This window comes from Podarcis vaucheri, assembly GCF_965113315.1.
Source record: "Podarcis vaucheri genome assembly, chromosome: 13".
NCBI lineage: Eukaryota > Metazoa > Chordata > Lepidosauria > Squamata > Lacertidae > Podarcis > Podarcis vaucheri.
The window spans coordinates 50772939-50791585 of record NC_138751.1 but is presented as its reverse complement, the minus strand read 5'-3'; the positions used below and the strand labels follow the sequence as shown (position 1 = coordinate 50791585).

The following is an 18647-nucleotide window of genomic DNA, read 5'->3' as shown; positions in this document are numbered from 1 at the left end:
AGCTTTGTCGAAAGCATCAAATCGGCTTTGATTGCTGCCTTCGGAAGGAGCCTGTAACTGCAGCCCAGAATTAGCTGGGAAAAAATCTGTGGAAAATAGGATCCATTAGAAATCTACTGCAGAGAAGTCTCCAATGAATCGTTTAAATGGGCAGCCACAAGAAGTAACAATAAGGCCTGCAATCAAAGTAGACAAACAAAGAGTTGTCTTGATTTTGTCCAAGACTTCTCTATTCACCTTTGCTTAGGGAAGGGTATTCTGGTAGAAGAATTATGACATCAATAAAGATAAGGCTTTCAGCGTGTATGTCAAAGATAAACTAACAGAAAGGTAAAGATTCCATTAACCGAACAAATCTTATCAGTTCCTCATATGAAACTGTAAAAATGGAGAAAACCTGGTTTCACTGCGGATGATACATTTTACTGAGGGCACATTTTATAGACAGCCACGATATTAAATGAATTTTTTGCCCCCTAAATCCTGTTGGGTGAAGCTGTCAACTCAAGCTATATCAATTGGAAGCAAAATTCATGGCCTAATGGGTTCCTCAGTCTGACACATTGTTTTAGCAAATACAAATAGTTTGCTTGGCATGGGAAGGCCACCATTTGAAGGAAACACTTACCTAAGAACAGGGAAAATGACAAAAGTTGTACTGAACATGTTGCTCTAAGGAGAGAATTTCAGGAGGTGTTATAATAGGAAATGGTTATGCACCAGTTTAGGTGTTATTTTTAGCTAATGCTAACAAAAAGCATTCACACATTTGCCATCAACATTGTGAAAAGGAAATTTCAAATGCACCAAGGCATATTGGGCCAGGGACTCTCAGAAGCCCCAATTTGCTTTGTGAATTTGGATAACCCTCCCTCCCCCCCAAAAAAAAAATGCTGCATTTTAAAAGAAACAATTGCAGTATTATTGTTACAATTAAAAGTCAAAGCAATCTGATGAGGGAAACTTACTGAGTTTGAACCAGAGTGGAGTGGAGAGGTAGTTTTTCATTTTAATGGGTAGAGCTAGGTTTTAACCATAGTTTTCCAGGGCATTTTCGTCACAGTGATTGGAGTGAGGGGTGTTTTAAAGTAAACATTAAAAACTATGTCCCATCAGAAGGGGTAACTAAGCCTGCTAACTGCATCTAAATGTGGCAGAAAATAAAATTTGAATTGTGCCCTGCATGATATATCCTGCAGGGATGTATCTGCCTACAATTTGACAGATTTAATCCACTCCAAAGGGCTCTGAGGCCTGCAAATTCCACCCATTTCAAGGAAATGGTGAAAAAAAGTTATAACTACTTTTAGATTTCTTCATTATAGTGAGTGTGAAGGAGAGAAAGATCTTTGTCATTCCCAGATCTTAATTATGAGTCCAGTTGGAAAGGCATAGAGCCGTTCTGAATCAGATTTTGTTGCTTCCCAAAGATACAGGTAGAAGTTGACTCTGGTGACCGGTTCATACCATTACATGTCAGCTATTAAATATTGTCAGTGAAATCAAATGGGAGATGTTGATCACATACCATCAGGACCAGCATATATTTGAGTATATGAGGGATTTAATCATCAACACTGAACATTCTCATTGACAGAGAATTTATGGGAAGAACATTCATTTAAGCTACAGGTTGGGCTTTCTTATCCCTTTTCCCTCATAGGAAGGTGACAGATAAGCTGTGAATTTACTGATCTCAGCAGCTGTTCACATAAGCCACAGAGAGCAGACCACTGGCTTCCACTAGTATGAGTACTGACCTCAGTAATGTTCATGGAACTAGAACACTGGTTCCTCCCCATCAGAAGTGTCAAAGGACTAGGAATCTGAACAATATAACACAACACAGTGACCGATAACAGTGGCACTAAACACTATTTATAGACTAATACAAATGTTCAGAAATTACAACCAAAGTCTCTAAATCTTCTTCACCAGTCATGGTAGAATAATTCAAAAGTTCAATATATACATAATCTGTCACCAAATATCGCCGGAACAGAGTTTCCGGATAACCAATCTGTTTCGTTCAATTCTTCATTGGCCAGACTTGTAAGAATTAATATGAGAAGGATGCAATTCAGTTTCTTAACAAGTCAATCTTACATGTAAGCAAATATGAACGCTGTAGATCACTGACTACAGTATCATATGAGCACTGATCCAGAGCATATTTTCTACAGTGTTTGTATTTGCTTACATGTAAGATTGGCTTGTTAAGAAATTGAACTGCATCCTTCTCATATTAATTCTCAGGGTCCAGGACCTGGAAACCACAGCACAAGGGGCTTGGCCTGCCTTGGACACCGGAACTGCAAAGCTGCTTCCTTCAGGGACTGGTGTGTCCTTGAATTCCACACAGGGAACTCAGCCTTGAAGCTGATCCAGCAGAGAGAACTCAATGTCCATCAGCTGAAATGCTGTGGTTTTAGTCTCCTCTAGGTTATGTCCTGGATGCATTCTCTACTGTTAGATTGTATCCTGGCTCCAAGTCCCATCTCCATCCACCCCTGAAATCCCATGGTGCCTCCTACCCTGCCCACCCTGCCCAAATTAATAAATTTAGTTATGGAACATTCAGTGAAAGCTAATATACTCAACACAATCAGAACAAACAAGGCTAATTGCATTTTTTTTAAAAAAAGAATTGGACACCAATGTATTGTCTTGCTACCTCCTCCACTCCCCCCCCCCGAGATCTCTAAAATAAATCTGATTACAAAAGCAATTCTGTAGACAAGGCAGATTAATGTTTGCAATTATTAGAAGCTGGCATCAAGAAGTCCCAGGCCTTGGTGGGAGTGCAAACAGCATTATTTAGCTAACATAAACATTTATATTTCTTATTAAGTACCCTTCAGAAAAATCAATACAGTAATTAAGAATATGGTGATATAATCTTAAGTAATTAGCCATTGATCCTTGAGCAGCAAGATAGATACTAATGGGCACCTTCTTGCATTGTGGAGGTGATTAGAAAAGGTGTTTTACTAGGAGTACCAAGACTTTGGGACCATCTTTAAAAATAGAGTGCCAGAGGCTTGCAACTAAATGGAATTCAAATTCTGAATAGAGGGTCCTCCTCAGAGGATCTAGGGAGAATATTTTTTAAAAGTTTTGATGCAACTAATAAAAGTATTCAAGGAAGTTGCTTATTTGCACATTGACTAAACATCAGGAAGAACTTTCTGACAGCAAGAGCTGTTCGACAGTAGAATGGACTCCCACAAGAGGTGGCAGTCTGTCCTTCCATGGAGGTTTTCAAGCAGAGGTTGGATGGGCTGTCAGTCATGGACGCTTCAGTTGAGATTCTTGCATTGCAGGGCATTGTACTACAGTCATACCTCGGGTTGAATGTGCTTCGGGATGAGCGCATCCAAGTTGTGCTCCGCGGCAACCCGGAAGTAACGGAGCATGTTACTTCTGAGTTTCGCCTCTTGCGCATGCGCAGACGCTCAAAATGATGTCACGTGCATGCGCAGAAGCGCCGAAATGTGACACGCGCACGCGCAGACGCGCGGACACAGGTTACGTTTGCTTCTAGATGCGGACGGGGCTCCGGAACGGATCCCGTTCGCAGCTAGAGGTACCACTGTAGATGATTCTTGAAGTCCCTCCCAACTCTACAATTCTATGAAATTCTGCATCACTTGCAGGATTTTCAGTTCAACTCTATTTTTTTAAACAAACATCTGGCCTTTTTCTCTCGCTTCCTTTCCTTTTTTTAATAAAAAACTGTGGTGGTTAAAACTTGATTCTTCCCACTCACTATAATTAACTCTACCACTTGATGTCCTCATACAGACTCTGCTTGCAGGCTAGCCATTTTGTTAAATACACAGCACAGGTACAATCTGTCAAAGCTGGTGAGGGTCCGTGTGTACCTGAAAGGGGATGACAATTAAATAGTTAACGGCAACATAGTTTTCATAGTGGCATGTTTCCTGCTCCCCTGCCTTCAGGTTCCAATTAAAGTTGTATTGGTCACAGCTGGAACATCATCTATTGATTTTTGAACAGTGTCATTACTGGTAAATGTTAGTTGTCACAGATGCTAGGCAGAGAGCCCATGGCTAGTCCTTGGTGTCTGAGTCAATCCTTTCAGTATAATGAGTCAAATCAAGAGGAATGAAACGCTGATACATTCTTTGGGATTTAAAAACAAATCAGCTCTCTTCATACCACACTTGCCACTGGATTTTCACATGAGGTAAATTAATTTAGGGAGTTCCTCCCCGGGCAAAACACCACATAAATTTCAAGGGCTGCTCAAAGAGCTTTGGCATGGATAGTGACATTTCCTTGGGACATGCACATACCCTTTATTTATCACCGGATTTTGACTGAAACAAGAAAATAAAAGAGACAAATCCAGCATTTTAGAATTTTGCGCAGTAGTTTATGCCGCTCATTTTGCCTGAACAACAACAGAAACTATCAATAATTATAAGGAAATCATTGATAGATCTGAGAGCCATTTCAGGTCTTCCATATCAATCTGAAAAACCCAAAGAAGATAGTATTATCTACTTTACTGATTTTTCCAGGTAACGTTCAAACTCCCTTGTTTAGCAAGGAAGACAGGCATATACTATTTGCTCCTATAGCTATCCAATAACGTCTGCAAACCAGAAGACTGAAACCAAAATAAAACACTAGCTTTCGATGATATAGAACTATGATATAAAAACCTATTTTTTTAAATAATAATAAACATCCCTTTTTAAAGGGAGCATTCCTATTAAATGGCAATAAGGGCCTGAGGAAGCCACACAAGTGGAGAGGGGTTTCTTTCAGTGTGAAGACACTGCCCTGGAGGTTCCCCACTATACGGAAAGCTCCACCAACACATTGAGACAGTATCTTTTGAGGTCAGGTGCTTCCAAAGCCATGCTATTTCACTGGCATACCTAAAGAACTAACTACAGTGGTAGTGTTCTGTACAGTGGTAGTGTTCTACAGTAAGTGTTCTGGTTTTTGAACGTTTTTCAGAAGGCAAATGTCGGCTATTGTTTCCAGGGCGCCTGCACCAATCAGAAGCTGTGCCTTGGTTTTTGAACATTTTGCAAGTCAAACGGACTTCCAGAATGGATTCAGTTTGACACTTTTGTTTTTGCTATTTATTTTTTGCGTTTTTGCGTTTTTGTGGCTTTTTTGGCTAATTTGTTTTTGTGACTGTGTGGAACCCAGTTTAGCTACTGATCGATTGGTTGTGTGACTGCGGAAATGGATAAAAGCCAAGCAATGACCATCATCAGTGCAGGTAAGGAAAAAATAATAATTTTAATTTTTATCATCTACAATACCGTCTTTTTTATAGTACAGTACATTGATTATTCTCCTGCCAACCTAGCCATTCGAAAGCACGTCAAAGTGCAAGTAGATAAATAGGTACCGCTCCGGCGGGAAGGTAAGCGGTGTTTCCGTGCGCTGCTCAGAAGCGGCTTAGTCATGCTGGCCACATGACCTGGAAGCTGTACGCCGGTTCCCTCGGCCAATAAAGAAAGATGAGCGCCACAACCCCTGAGTCGTTCACAACTGGACCTAATGGTCAGGGGTCCCTTTACTGTTACCTTTTACATTGATTATTGCTTTCATTTTATAGATCAATGGTCTCCTTAGATAGTAAAATTCATGTTAAAATGCTATTTTAGGGGTTGTTTTTAAAAGTCTGGAACGGATCAATCCATTCTGCATTACTTTCTGTGTGAAAGCACACCTTGGTTTTGGAACGCTTTGGTTTTGGAACTGACTTCTGGAACAGATGAAGTTTGAGAACCAAGGTCCCACTGTACAATGCGCTGGATGAAATCGGCCCCCAACCAACCACAGCAAAACAGCAAGGATTTGTGAGCAAAGGTTGCTCCATCTGTGGATTCCTCCCTCCCTCCCTCCCTGTCCTACAATACGCACAGAATTGCTCTGCCTATCTTTTTAATGAATGGAGAGCATCATTTGACCTACCAGAATCATTGAAAGATGCAAAATTATCATTGATATACAATAAAGAGAAGGTCCTAAATTGGCTGCATCATATTGCCCTAAATCTTTGTTGAACCAGGATGATCAGCTTTGACCTTCAATATATAAAAAGATTGAAACAGCATTGTTTTTTAAATACCTGCATCCTGATCAGACAGGTTCTATTACTGCAGTGTTTCCCAACCTTTTTTGGGCAAAGGCACACTTGTTTGATGAAAAAAATCTCGAGGCACACCACCATTACAGCCCCGTGACGTCAGTGCGCAGCGTCACGCTGGGAGGGACGCACGAAAGTCTAAGTTTCAAATTTTTTTCCTCCCCCTTGCCGGGGAACCTCCAAGCTTTGGGGGTGGGGGGGGAGGAGGCAGCAAAGCGAGGCAGGAAGGAGAGCGCGGCTTGGCTGGGTGAGCTTTGGCAGGGGCAGGGAATGAGAGCCGCGAGGCGGGCGCTGTGGGCGGAGGCGCTGCCCGCCGAGCTCGCAGGCAGCCAGGCAGGCAGACGGCGAGAGCCCCGCGCTGGGCGGCCTCTCCTCGCCGCCGCCGCCCTGCCTCTCGCCGCCCAACTCGCCCGCCTCCCTCCAGGCAACATCTCGCGGCACACCAGGCAACATCTCGCGGCACACTAGTGTGCCGTGGAACAGTGGTTGAAAAACACTGTATTACTGGATATATTTTTCTCTCTCAACACTCTCTCAATTTAGTAAATGAATGCCTGTATAGGAAACTGAAATCTGTCTTTGCCTTTCCTGATCTGGAGAAAGCTTTTGATTGGGTAGAGAATAGACATATGCATTGCCTTTTAGAAAAAATTGAGAGTAGGAACAATACATTAAATCATATAAAAGCAACATTTGATCATCCACATGCTATAGTGTCAATAATCAAAATTCAAATTTTTAAAATATTGACAGTATAGTAAAAAATATTAATAGGCTGCTCAACTGTTTGTAACAGGTAGGCAAAGGGAAAGGACCGCTGGATGGTTAATTTGACTGTGAGATGCGGCGCTCATCTCTGCTTTCAGGCCAAGGGAGCTAGTGCTTGTCTGCAGACAGGTTTCCAGGTCATATGGCTAGCATGACTAAACCGTTACTGGCATACAGAACACTATGAAAAGTGCCAGAGTGCACTTGTCATGAACTGCCACCCTACAATCGACAAGTCCAAGATGTTGGTGGTTTAGACCACAGCGCCACCCATGTCCCTTGTTTGAAACATGTATAGGACCATTGGCATTATTGACATGAGAGTTATACAGTATTCCAAGATTTAAAATAGTTTTACATGAGGTGTTACTCAACTACATTTTACTCAGAGTAGACTCATTGAAATTAATGAGCATGGCTATGTTAGAGGATGATGATGATTAAACATTTCTATACTGCCCTTCATCCATAGATCACAGGGTGGCTTACAATAAATTGATTTCAATACATCTTCTCTGAGTATAACTTAGTTGAATGGCATCCATGGTTTTAAGTTGTACTATCTTTATAGAAAAAGAGGCGCCAGAACTCATCCTGAATGCATCCCTTGTTGTCTTAGAATGGCAATGGCACCCACCTGAGAGGTGCTGGAACTGAGTCCTAGTGAGTACCAGCTGAAAAAAAGCCCTGGTTTTAAGGGGAGACTAAATGCAGATTGTATTATGTTATCATTAACAAATCCTAGCATATTACTTTAAAGTGTACTAGAAAGTTCGGTGCAATCTGCAATGGAGAATTTGGGATATTCTCAGAATAAATTATACTCAGCTCTGTTCAACCACAAGTATCTTCCGTTGTATCGTAAAGCAACATTTCCCTGAAATGTCATTAGATCCAGTATGGAAAACTAACAAAATCTGTGCCCTATGTCGCTGATAACAGGTATGATGTGCTTTCTTAAAGACAGTATCTGTGTACCACGTGGGAACAGGAAAGGTACAGAGAGGGATTCCTGGTGGATGTCTCAGCTTTGCCATTGTATCCATGAGACGCATAGCAAAGCTCAGGAATGTAGAGATGGAGTTATACATACATTCTAAGATGTGGTAGAAGAGAACTCCAGAAACCCTCTTCAGTGTTCTTGACATATATTTGCTGCATATTTTAGCCTTCTTCAGATGCTCTTAATGTTCTTCAGATGTTTTAATATGCTTCTGAATGCTAGCATCTAGGGAACAGGAGTGTGAAGATTGCTGTTGCACTCATGGCCTGCTTATGTGGCTTCCTGCAGGCATCCTGGTTGTTAAAACAGATTGCGTGGCGAGGCCCCAGACCCCTAGCTCCCTCCGAAATACACAAACACAAGTATATTGGGTTAATGGGATGACTTTATTGGTTACAGATGTGAGCAGTTTGGCTTTGGCAATTGGGTGAAGCAACACTATATCCTGACTCCTGCCCGACTTCTGGAAGTCTCTTAAGGGTCAACCACTGATAGGGGGAGTCCTATGATGTACATCAATTGAGCACCCCCAGGGTCACCTTTGGGGTCGTGGCATGGCCCTAGCCCACGCCCGGCTTCGGACAGGAACCACACCCTCAGATCCCTTTAACAGGATACCCTTAACATGGAGGGGCAGGTGGAGGAACAACTTCCCCTCCCATAATAAGGCTTACCCAATGCCTAACCTTACAAAGTTGTGACGATTGCTACTAGGCAGGCAAAAACCAAATGGATAGTGCCAATTTTGCCAAGTGGAAAAATTCCTACCCGGCCCCGACAACCGACCTAAGTCATAGCAAGGCCATAGTCAATTCACACAAGAAAAGAGGGTGGGCGGGCTGGGAGATCCAACAAATGGAGGCAAAAGGAGGATGATTAAAACAGGCGTAGCCACGCCCCCAGGCCAGCCCGATTGGCTGGCTGGGTGTGATGCGGCCGGGGATCCTGCTGATGTGGGCGGCATACCCCCGCCCACTCCTGGGTCACTGTGAGGACCCAAAATCCTGTCCGCAAAGCAGCTCCTCCTAAAAGGGGGAGCTGACATGCTGGACTCTTTTTAAATGTTCTTCATTGTGTGAAATGAACTGTAATTTGCTGAAGAAAATGCAATAGGAGCTTCTGAGGAGCTTCCAAGATTCAGTCATAAAAAGGGTGTTCAAGTTGGAGAACGTGCAAATGACTACATTGAAGAAGTGCCCTCGCCAGACACAACAGGCTCTGGGTGATTCTAAGGGAATCTGCTTTGGATGGTGCAACACTGGCAGAAAAATAAGACTTCCTTTCCACCCTTTCTTTGCCACTAAGGGATGCTTGAATAAATTTATTCCTGTGGATTCCAATGCAGATTGAATTGATTTGTGGCTCTGGGACTAAAGTGCAGATTGGAATTTAATTACCTTTCAGATTTCACGCTCCTCCGAATTTCGAGATACAAAACACATGCTAAAATGCATTTAAATGCGGATGTTAGGATGGGCTACCTTTAGAAAGGCATATTTTGTGTTAAAAATAACACTGTAATATGAATTTAAAAATTATTTAAATATACACGTTGTGTATTTAAAAAGAATCACAATTTTATATTGGGATTTATTCATTGCATTTGTACCTCACCTTTCTCTTTAAGAGCTCAGTGGGACATGCATGGTTCCCCCCCTTCCTCATTTAATCCCGACGACAACCCAGTGAAGTAGTTTGGGCCAAGAAGCAGTGTCTGGCCCCAAGGTCTCATCCAGTGATCTTCATGGCGAAATGGGGATTTGTGATAGTTTCTGTTCTTATCACTGAGCAGCTGCTTAGAGTCACAGGACTCTGTTTACATTCCAGGGATTCCAGGCTATTGGAAGTCTCACGTGAGAAGGGAGACGGATGTGACGTACTGGTTTCTCTGTTCCTTTGTTTCAGTTGCTCTCTGCTTTCATAGAGAGAGGATGTCTTTTCTGACTGCGTAGCTTAGAAATAAAACTCTTTACAATGTAGCTCAAAACTCTCGTCTCTTTCCTGTGCTGGAAACTCAGCTGAAGAATGTGCCTTGGAGCCTTATCAAAGGCTCAGGTCGTTAAACAGGTCAGGAGGCGATTCTGAAGACTCGGGGGAAGAAAATGAGCTTTATCAGCTTGGCCGAGCGGAAATCCCGACAATTTGAACCCTGGCCTCCCAGGTCCCATGCCACTATACCACCCTGGCTGTTATGAATGAACACCTGTGGAATTGACACAGAGGGAAGTTAGACTGATTCACCCATCCCTATCAACGCCACCATGGAACTGACTCTCAAATGGACTCTAAGCCATTTTTGTTGAGACTTATTTCATGTTTTCTGCCATTTGAACATGCATAATTCCAAAAAAATCAACCATTTCCTCAAAAGGAGAGCTGCCAAGTCGTTTGAACCTCCCCGAGCACAAACTGAAAACTAACCAGACCCCAAAGTATCAAAGTGCAGACTATTTTAATATGTCCTCCATCCCAGCAGAGATTCTGAGTACCTTTCATTTCATGATCATCAATTAATGACCTGCTTGTGACATGGGAGTTGCAGAAGTCTCTGCCACCCACAGTCCAACCTCAACCATACCAACTGAAACAGACAGTCTTCGACTTCTATGATAATTAATTAGCTTTATTTCATTGAGAAAACTACTAACAACCTTTCATGCCACATTATTAGTAGTATTGTAAAAATAGAAAAAGACCTCTTCTAATTTTCTGCTCGTTCTATAACTCATCTTCAAAAAGAAAGAGGTGAGTTAGGCATGTCAATGAATCATCCAATATTTCAGCATGTGCATATTGGAAACTCTAAGCATAACTACATTATAGCCAATGGTTAGTCTGACAAATTTACGCAAGTTATAACCTATGTCAATGAGCTTCTGAAAGGGCATATTTGTACTGAATGCTCCCAAGGCATATAACTATCATGTATATGTGTGTGCAAAATGTCTTCTTGACCTTAACTCTGTCAATCAGTGTCAGGCGAGGCTTTCTTACATTATTCATTAATATTTTCCGAGACACCTGTGGTATTGTACATCTCAAAATATATTTAGGGCATCCTGTACTTTTCAAACAAGCTTTGTCTCCTTCACCAGGGCTGTAGATCCTTTCTTCTCTAGATCAGAGTTTTATTTAATCCTCAGGAATATTCAGGGACTCTACATGCTCACCTCTCATTTGAGGTAGGCTTTTGTTAACTCCCAAAGTAATTTTCTGAGGCTGATTCTGAAGAACTTCATTAGCAATTCTAAATTCAATACGTATGCTAAAGAAGGAATTTCAGAAGGTACACCCTTTTTCAACCCTGTATGACAACCTGCAGTTTCCAAAATTCTCAGTTCTTTACAGCTTTAAAGGTATAGGAAACCTCCCCCCTCCTTCATCTCATAGCCTACAGACAAAAGCAGAAAGATGGCCATGTATTACTATTGTTAAGGAGCTACTATGTTTTAGGTTGTAGTTGCAGGTGAACTCCAAGTCTAAGAAGGTAGAAGAATGATTTTCTAACAATAAGTCTACACAATAGGTCTCATTTATTATCCTCCAGGTAAAGGTAAAAGGTAAAGGACCCTTGGATGGTTAAGTCCAGTCAAAGGCAACTATGGGGTTGTGGTGCTCATCTTGCTTTTCAGGCTGAGGGAGCTGGCGTTTGTCCACAGACAGCTTTCCAGGTCATGTGGCCAGCATGACTAAGCCACTTCTGGCGCAACAGGACACCGTGACATAAGCCAGGGTGCATGGAAACACCTGGGGCGGAGGAAGGAGGTGTGGTAGGGGTGGTTCACCCCGGGTGTCACCTCTGAGGGGGGTGACAAAATGCTGGGCGGCACTCAATGGGCCTGCAATGGGCCCGAGCCACACGTCTCTCCTGGGAGAGACACAGTGGCTTGGGCGCAGGCAGACTTCGCACTGTTCCCTGGATTGCCATTTGTTCCACTATATCAGGAGAGAGTGGGTTTTCCTTTGGAAAGGGCAAGGGGCACACAGCTTGGACCTTTGCCGCGAAAGTGCGGGAAAAGTGGGAAACTGCTTGACCTATGCTGTCTAGACACTGCACAAGCGGAAGTTTGGACATGCCCTAAGAAGGCTTAGTGGGGCGGTTTTGTTCTTTTCACAGTGTTGCTGCATAGCATAAATCATTTCAAAGTCCCTCTAACTCAGCTATGCTTTGTTGTTCTCTGTCACGAACGATTTTAGGGGCTTCAGACATGGGCCGTGAACTTCCACCTCCCTGTTTCTGTACCCTTGATGCATAAACAGTGATGGAAATCCATTATACTTACTTTAAAGTGGCACAGACACCCCTGCCCCTCGTCGCTGTGTCAAAATATAATTGAAGCTATTCAGCATTAAGCATCTATGATCTGAATATCTCCATTACACTGCATATGAAACAAAATTACGGGGAGGGGGGTGTAATTTATGGACAGATGGAATCACAACTGCACCAGAGGGATATAGTATGTACTTGTCTGTCTGGAGGAATATATGTATTTTAGGAGACATAAATAAAGTCCATAATACTGGGTATTTTCAGTAATTCCTTTTTTATCTTATTTGAGTTAAAAATGCTTTTAAACTTGAATTGTGACATCTAAATCACCACCGTTGTCAAGTTATCTTTCAGGATTTCTTGACAGTCTTTCAGGAGCTGTGGAAACAATATATGCAAGTGCTGCAATCCATAGATGTCACTGGTGTCCATTAAAGCTGCAACGTTGCAATGATTTATTAGTTAGATTAAAGCTTTTCTTTTGCAGCTGAAAAGGTTCTCCTTAAAATGTTGATTATATTTAATACAAGCACCCAGTGCTTTTTCTGGGGGTACACAGGGGTACGCATATCCCTAAACATTTTGTGAATCTTTGTACTTTTGTCCATTTACAGTGTTACCTCAGGTTAAGAACTTAATTTGTTCTGGAGGTCCGTTCTTAACCTGAAATTGTTCTTAACCTGAGGTACCACATTAGCTAATGGGGCCTCCTGCTGCTGGCGTGCCACCACAGCACACTTTCTGTTTTCATCCTGAAGCAAAATTCTTAACCCAAGGTACTATTTCTGGGTTAGCGGAGTCTGTAATCTGAAGTGTCTGTAACCTGAAGCGTCTGTAACCCAAGGTACCAGTGTACTGTTTTTATTATTCCGATTTGAACTATAAAATGGTGATTAAAAAGGTAAAGGTACCCCTGACCATTAGGTCCAGTCGTGACCGACTCTGGGGTTGCGGCGCTCATCTCGCTCTATGGGCCAAGGGAGCCGGCGTTTGTCCGCAGACAGCTTCCTGGTCATGTGGCCAGCATGACTAAGCCGCTTCTGGCGAGCCAGAGCAGCACACGGAAACGCCGTTTACCTTCCTGCCAGAGCAGTACCTATTTATCTACTTGCACTTTGACGTGCTTTCAAACTGCTAGGTGGGCAGGAGCAGGGACCGAGCAATGGGAGCTCACCCCGTCCCGGGGATTCGAACCGCCGACCTTCTGATCAGCAAGTCCTAGACTCTGCGGTTTGTCTTGAGTCAAAATGAGAATACCCCTAAACATATATTTTTTTAGAAAAAAAGCACTGCAAATACTTATTAAAACTCTAGGTAGGAGGGAAGGAATGCCTCTTCTAAGGTGAGGCCAGCTGTGACTAGCAGTGGGGGAGAAATGAAAATCATATTGCATTTAAAGGCAAACTTACCTCATTCACATTTTTCAAAACACAAGCCGAAAAATTCACACCTCTCTGAATCTTACAATGCCATTCTTCAGCAACATAATGTGAACAAAAACGTGTACCCATACATTGCAGGGGATTGGAATACAATGAACCTTGGAGTCCCTTTCAACCCAATGATTCTCAAATAACGCATGTGTGTATTAATGAAAATAACATACCCAAATACATTGTATAAGGCAAATCACATACAAATACGTATACAATCGTACTTTGGAAGTTGAACAGAATCTGTTCCAGAAGTCCATTCGACTTCCAAAGCGTTTGAAAACCAAAGTGTGGCTTCTGATTGGCTGCAGGATGTTCCTGCAGCCAATCGGAAGCTACAGAAGCCCCGTTGGACGTTTGGCTTCCAAAAGAACGTTCGAAAACTGGAACACTCACTTCTGGGTTTTGATTGTTCGGGAGCCAAAACATTTGAGAGCTTAGCCCTTTGAAAACCAAGGTACGACTGTATTGGCCACAGGGGCAGCACCTCTTGTTTTTCCATCTGCTGATTTCAAACAAGAACTCAAGCAACTTCAGGCGAAATCTCATGCAAAATGGATGTGATCTTGATAAGTCTAGTGAATTTGAGGAGGGTGTTTGAGAGGGCATCCCACTGATAAGATTTTTTTTTATAACTCTTTTAATTTCCCTCAGAATTCCAACAGATGTATCTTGCAAGGAGAAACCTCAACATTTTCCTCAAAATCTGCTCTAAAATTGATTGGCAAATCTAAATACCAGACAAGCAGCACTCATGCGGTTGAGAAATGAGCTGTATTCTTCACAAGAACAAAATAAGAATCCTAATGGATCTGACCAAAATGTCCTCTCTACAACTTCTGTGGACCTAAGTTACCAATGGAGATGAGGGGAGGATATTTATAGGGGCGAGATTTATAGGGGTGAGATGATGGCCATTGGACTGTTAGGCTCTGGGCATGGGAATATGCACAGTGAAATCCCATACAAGTCTTCTCAGAAACAAGCTCCCTTGAGTTCAGTGGAACTTACAAATGTATATAGAATTGCATACTTAGTAAACCAATTGTTATGAGGTAGTCCAAGGCTTTTTATACATTTCCCCTTCTTTTTAAAAATTTCTTTAAAGATAAAAGTCACAATGAGTAGCTAGGAAGAACCGCTCCCACTTTTTGTGGGAGAGAAATCACACAAACAGGGTCGTTACCTTCTGGGAAAGCACTCAAATTAGGTGATTATGTGGAAGTTCCATGGTGGAAGAATGGGTGGGTGGAAGCCCATTAATTGTCTGAGATGAGACCATTGATCTCTGCTTTCTTTGCACGTTGACTGGGTTTCTGCAACCAGCATTGGATAAACTTCCAGGACCTGCCTTTCGTTGTTGCTTTGTTGTGCCTGTTTCTAACCAGATACAGTGGTACCTCGGGTTACATACGCTTCAGGTTACATACGCTTCAGGTTACAGACTCCGCTAACCCAGAAATAGTACCTCAGGTTGAGAACTTTGCTTCAGGATGAGAACAGAAATCGTGCTCCGGTGGCGTGGCAGCAGCAGGGGGCTCCATTAGCTAAAGTGATGCTTCAGGTTAAGAACAGTTTCAGGTTAAGAACGGACCTCCGGAACGAATTAAGTACTTAACCTGAGGTACCACTGTGATTTCTTCAAATCTGTGAAATACTGAGACATGTGGCAATAGATCAAATATTACACATTTTCATAACCGTTATTTGGATTTGCTGAGATTTACCAAAACAACCCCCCCAAAAAAACAAAAAAAACCCCAGAGAGTTCTAAGTTACAATTGTTTGGCTTTCTTTTTTAGGGACGAGGAGGGGGGAGAATGCTATGAGCAACTACTCTGTAGCTCAGTGTGAGCAGTCAATTAAATTCTCTCATCCCATCTACGAGATACTATTTTAGTCTTTCAAGAGCAGTAGTTACTTTTCTGATTGGGACCCCCTCAGCATCTGCTTTCATTAAAGATGAGTAGTGCATCCTCTCTGAGGTGTGTGTTCATAGCTTAAATTCATGTCCCCAGGAGTCCTTGAATATATCGGGAGTAAACAGGCCCCAAGCAGTACATAGAGAAAGGAGTAATTTCTTACAGTCCCCAAACTCAAAGTAACATACTGACAAGTCCCTCTGTGTGTGAGAAAGGTTTATGTTTAATGCATAGTACTCTTTTAACACAGGCAGTCACAAACCTAGTTCCTGTTTTAGGAGGAGGAGGAAGGAAGAAGAAGCCTGAGCATCTTTCTTAGTTCTGTCTATATCCCAATTCATATATGTGCCTTTTAATAAAGCATCACATAGAGGGAAGCCTCCCAGCAGGTGTAGTGACTAACTGTCCCCAAATTAGCTGCAGGAAACAATTCCTCTAATAAAGCCCCTTCACGTCCTTCTCATTGTCCTACTCTTTCACTGAGGAGAGAGCCATCACTGTCATTTGCTCACATCTATGGCAGTACGCGGGTGGCACTGTGGGTTAAATCACAGAGACTAGGACTTGCTGATCAGAAGGTCAGTGGTTCGAATCCCCGTGACGGTGTGAGCTCCCGTTGCTTGGCCCCTGCTCCTGCCAACCTAGCAGTTCGAAAACACATCAAAGTGCAAGTATATAAATAGGTACCGCTCTGATGGAAAGGTAAACGGCGTTTCCGTGCGCTGCTCTGGTTTGCCAGAAGCGGCTTCGTCATGCTGGCCACATGACCTGGAAGCTGTAAGCCGGCTCCCTCGGCCAGTAAAGCGAGATGAGCGCCGCAACCCCAGAGTCGGCCACGACAGGACCTAACTGTCAGGGGTCCCTTTACCTTTACCTTTAAGGCAGCACAGAACCTCGATGCCTGTAAAACGAGAAAACTGAACTTCTTCATTCTTTCTGCCAGAAACCAAACAACAAGAAACACACTGCCTGTGGGTTTAGGAATACAGGGAGGAGAGGGAAATATGAAGTAGAGGGTGTCTAAAAGGTTCATGGAGGCGGGAAAGAGGGATAATGAGAAGGAGGGAGGTGGGAATGCAAGAGACCGGAAAAGGGAGAGTGGGAGACAGGTGGAGGGGGAACTGGAAGATAGAATGAGGGATGATCACATTTTCTGTTGTTGTTTCCTTAAAAAAATAGTTGGGTGCTACTTTTGTCACAGTACATGGGGAAGGGATGTTTAACCTGTTCCTCCCCATCATTGTCCTGATGAACCCCTACCCCCGCAAAAAGGCAGGTATTGGACCCAGACGTAAAGTGCCCAGCAGCACTAAAGGGAGCATTCTTTCCAGGGTAATAGCAACTAGCTGAGACTTTGGTTGGGAGGAACAGCTGAAAGCTCGCCTTCCCATATGCTGTGGTTACTTAGGATGCATTTAGCAACATCCCTGAGGAGAAATCGGGTCCTCCCTTAAAGAGGGCATGTATTGTGGTGAGACCTGGAAACTGATACCCTGTGTTGTGGGTGGGTACGATTGGTCAGCCACAACACCCGATTGGTAGGTCCCTCGAAGCTGGGTACAATCTGGCCAATGGGACGTGGTTTAAATGGTTCGAGGGACCTATTTATGCCCATGCATGTGACCCAGAGCTTCCTCTTTTGGTGAGTGCATCAGAACACCCGCCCACCTCTCCCTACTTTTAGGGCTTGCGCTTGACCTTGCTATGCCGTCGTGTGTCGTCTGTCGTTGGGACAGGGGCACGGCAGGAATTTTCCCCACTTGGCTGATTGGCTGGTGCCATTTGGGTTTCGCCTGCCATGTAGCAAATTGTCACAACTTGTAAGGTTGCGGATAGGCTCTGGTTCAGGTGATAGGGATGGGAGAACGCTCTCGCCATCCCTATGTGAAGGGTATTCTGTTAAAGGAATCCAGGAACCTGATGGTTTGGTCAACCCCTGAGAGGTGGTTGTGCCCATGCCTGAGTCCAGGGAGACATTTGGGAGGCGGAGTTAGCCTGTTCCCGGCTTTCTGCTTATCCAGGTATTCACCCTTGGCTGACCTATCCTGGTGCCCTGGGTCAGCGCTACCTGCATGGCAGAGAGCTAGTCTCACCAGAGCCTATGCAACCAGTCACTTTCTGTAATCAATAAAGTTGTGGCCTAAATTTTGCCAAAAACCAAAAGCAAAATTTGAGCCTTGTCTAAATTTATTTAGGGCGGAGGTTTCTGGGTCTGAACATGCAAATGGAGGCAGGGAATGGAGAAGGTATTGGGGACAGACTGAGGTGGGTAACCAAGGAGGGAAATGGAGGAGGACGAATGATCTCCCCCTGCCCCGCAGTTTACAAATTGGTCCCAACTTAACAATAGCAATAATTTTAGCTTATACGCAGAACAAACTTAGTTGGTCTCTAAGGTGCTACTGGACAATTTTTTTTTATTTTTTTATTTATTTCGACTGCGTCAGACCAACACAGCTACCTACCTGAATCAATAATTTTATTATTTGTACTCCACCCATCTGACTGGGTTGTATAATCAGTTCCTGAAAAACTTCTAGATGAAATCACTGTTGTTTAAAAAGTGTGCTGCCATGCCTACGCTGAAGCCATTTAGCATTAATTGTAGGAGTACTTGTGAGTTTTCCCACGGAAAAAGTAGAAACACAAAAACCAACCAACTGAATAGTAAAGAGACTAATACTCAGCACACATTGCCAGTTGTAAGACTGTAGGGACTGTGTGTTGGATTCCATATTTTTCTTGACAAAATGGCAGAATGTGACAAGTCTAAGGCTCCTTTGTGCAATACTCACATGAAAGGCTCATCACATGATTACTGGGGAGCAGTGCTGTGCTCTTGTATTGCACTTGGCAACAGGACACACTGATGACCTATTCTCCAGACATACAAGTGATAGTCTCTCATCTGTGGCAGAGAAATTGACATGTGCACAGTGATCATCTATAGCACCATGTACTTCCATCAGGACCAGGCATGTAGCCCTGCTCTCTGGGAATCATGTGGTCACTTAACCTCGTTCAAGGAGACTCAAAGGTTTCATTGATGAAGTGTGTCCAGCCTTCTGCTCACCTTTCCATCTTGTGCCCAGTGCTACTAAAATCCAGT

At 43.2% G+C, this 18647-nt stretch overlaps 1 long non-coding RNA gene across 1 annotated transcript; it reads right to left on the bottom strand.

The window, feature by feature from the left end:
- Positions 1-1862: 1862 nt before the first annotated feature.
- On the bottom strand, positions 1863-2253 carry LOC309517891. Its single transcript, XR_014213329.1, has 2 exons — positions 2125-2253; positions 1863-1926 (listed from the first exon to the last, which is right to left on the bottom strand). It is a non-coding gene; the product is annotated as an uncharacterized lncRNA (long non-coding RNA).
- Between the last annotated feature and the right edge of the window lie 16394 nt (positions 2254-18647).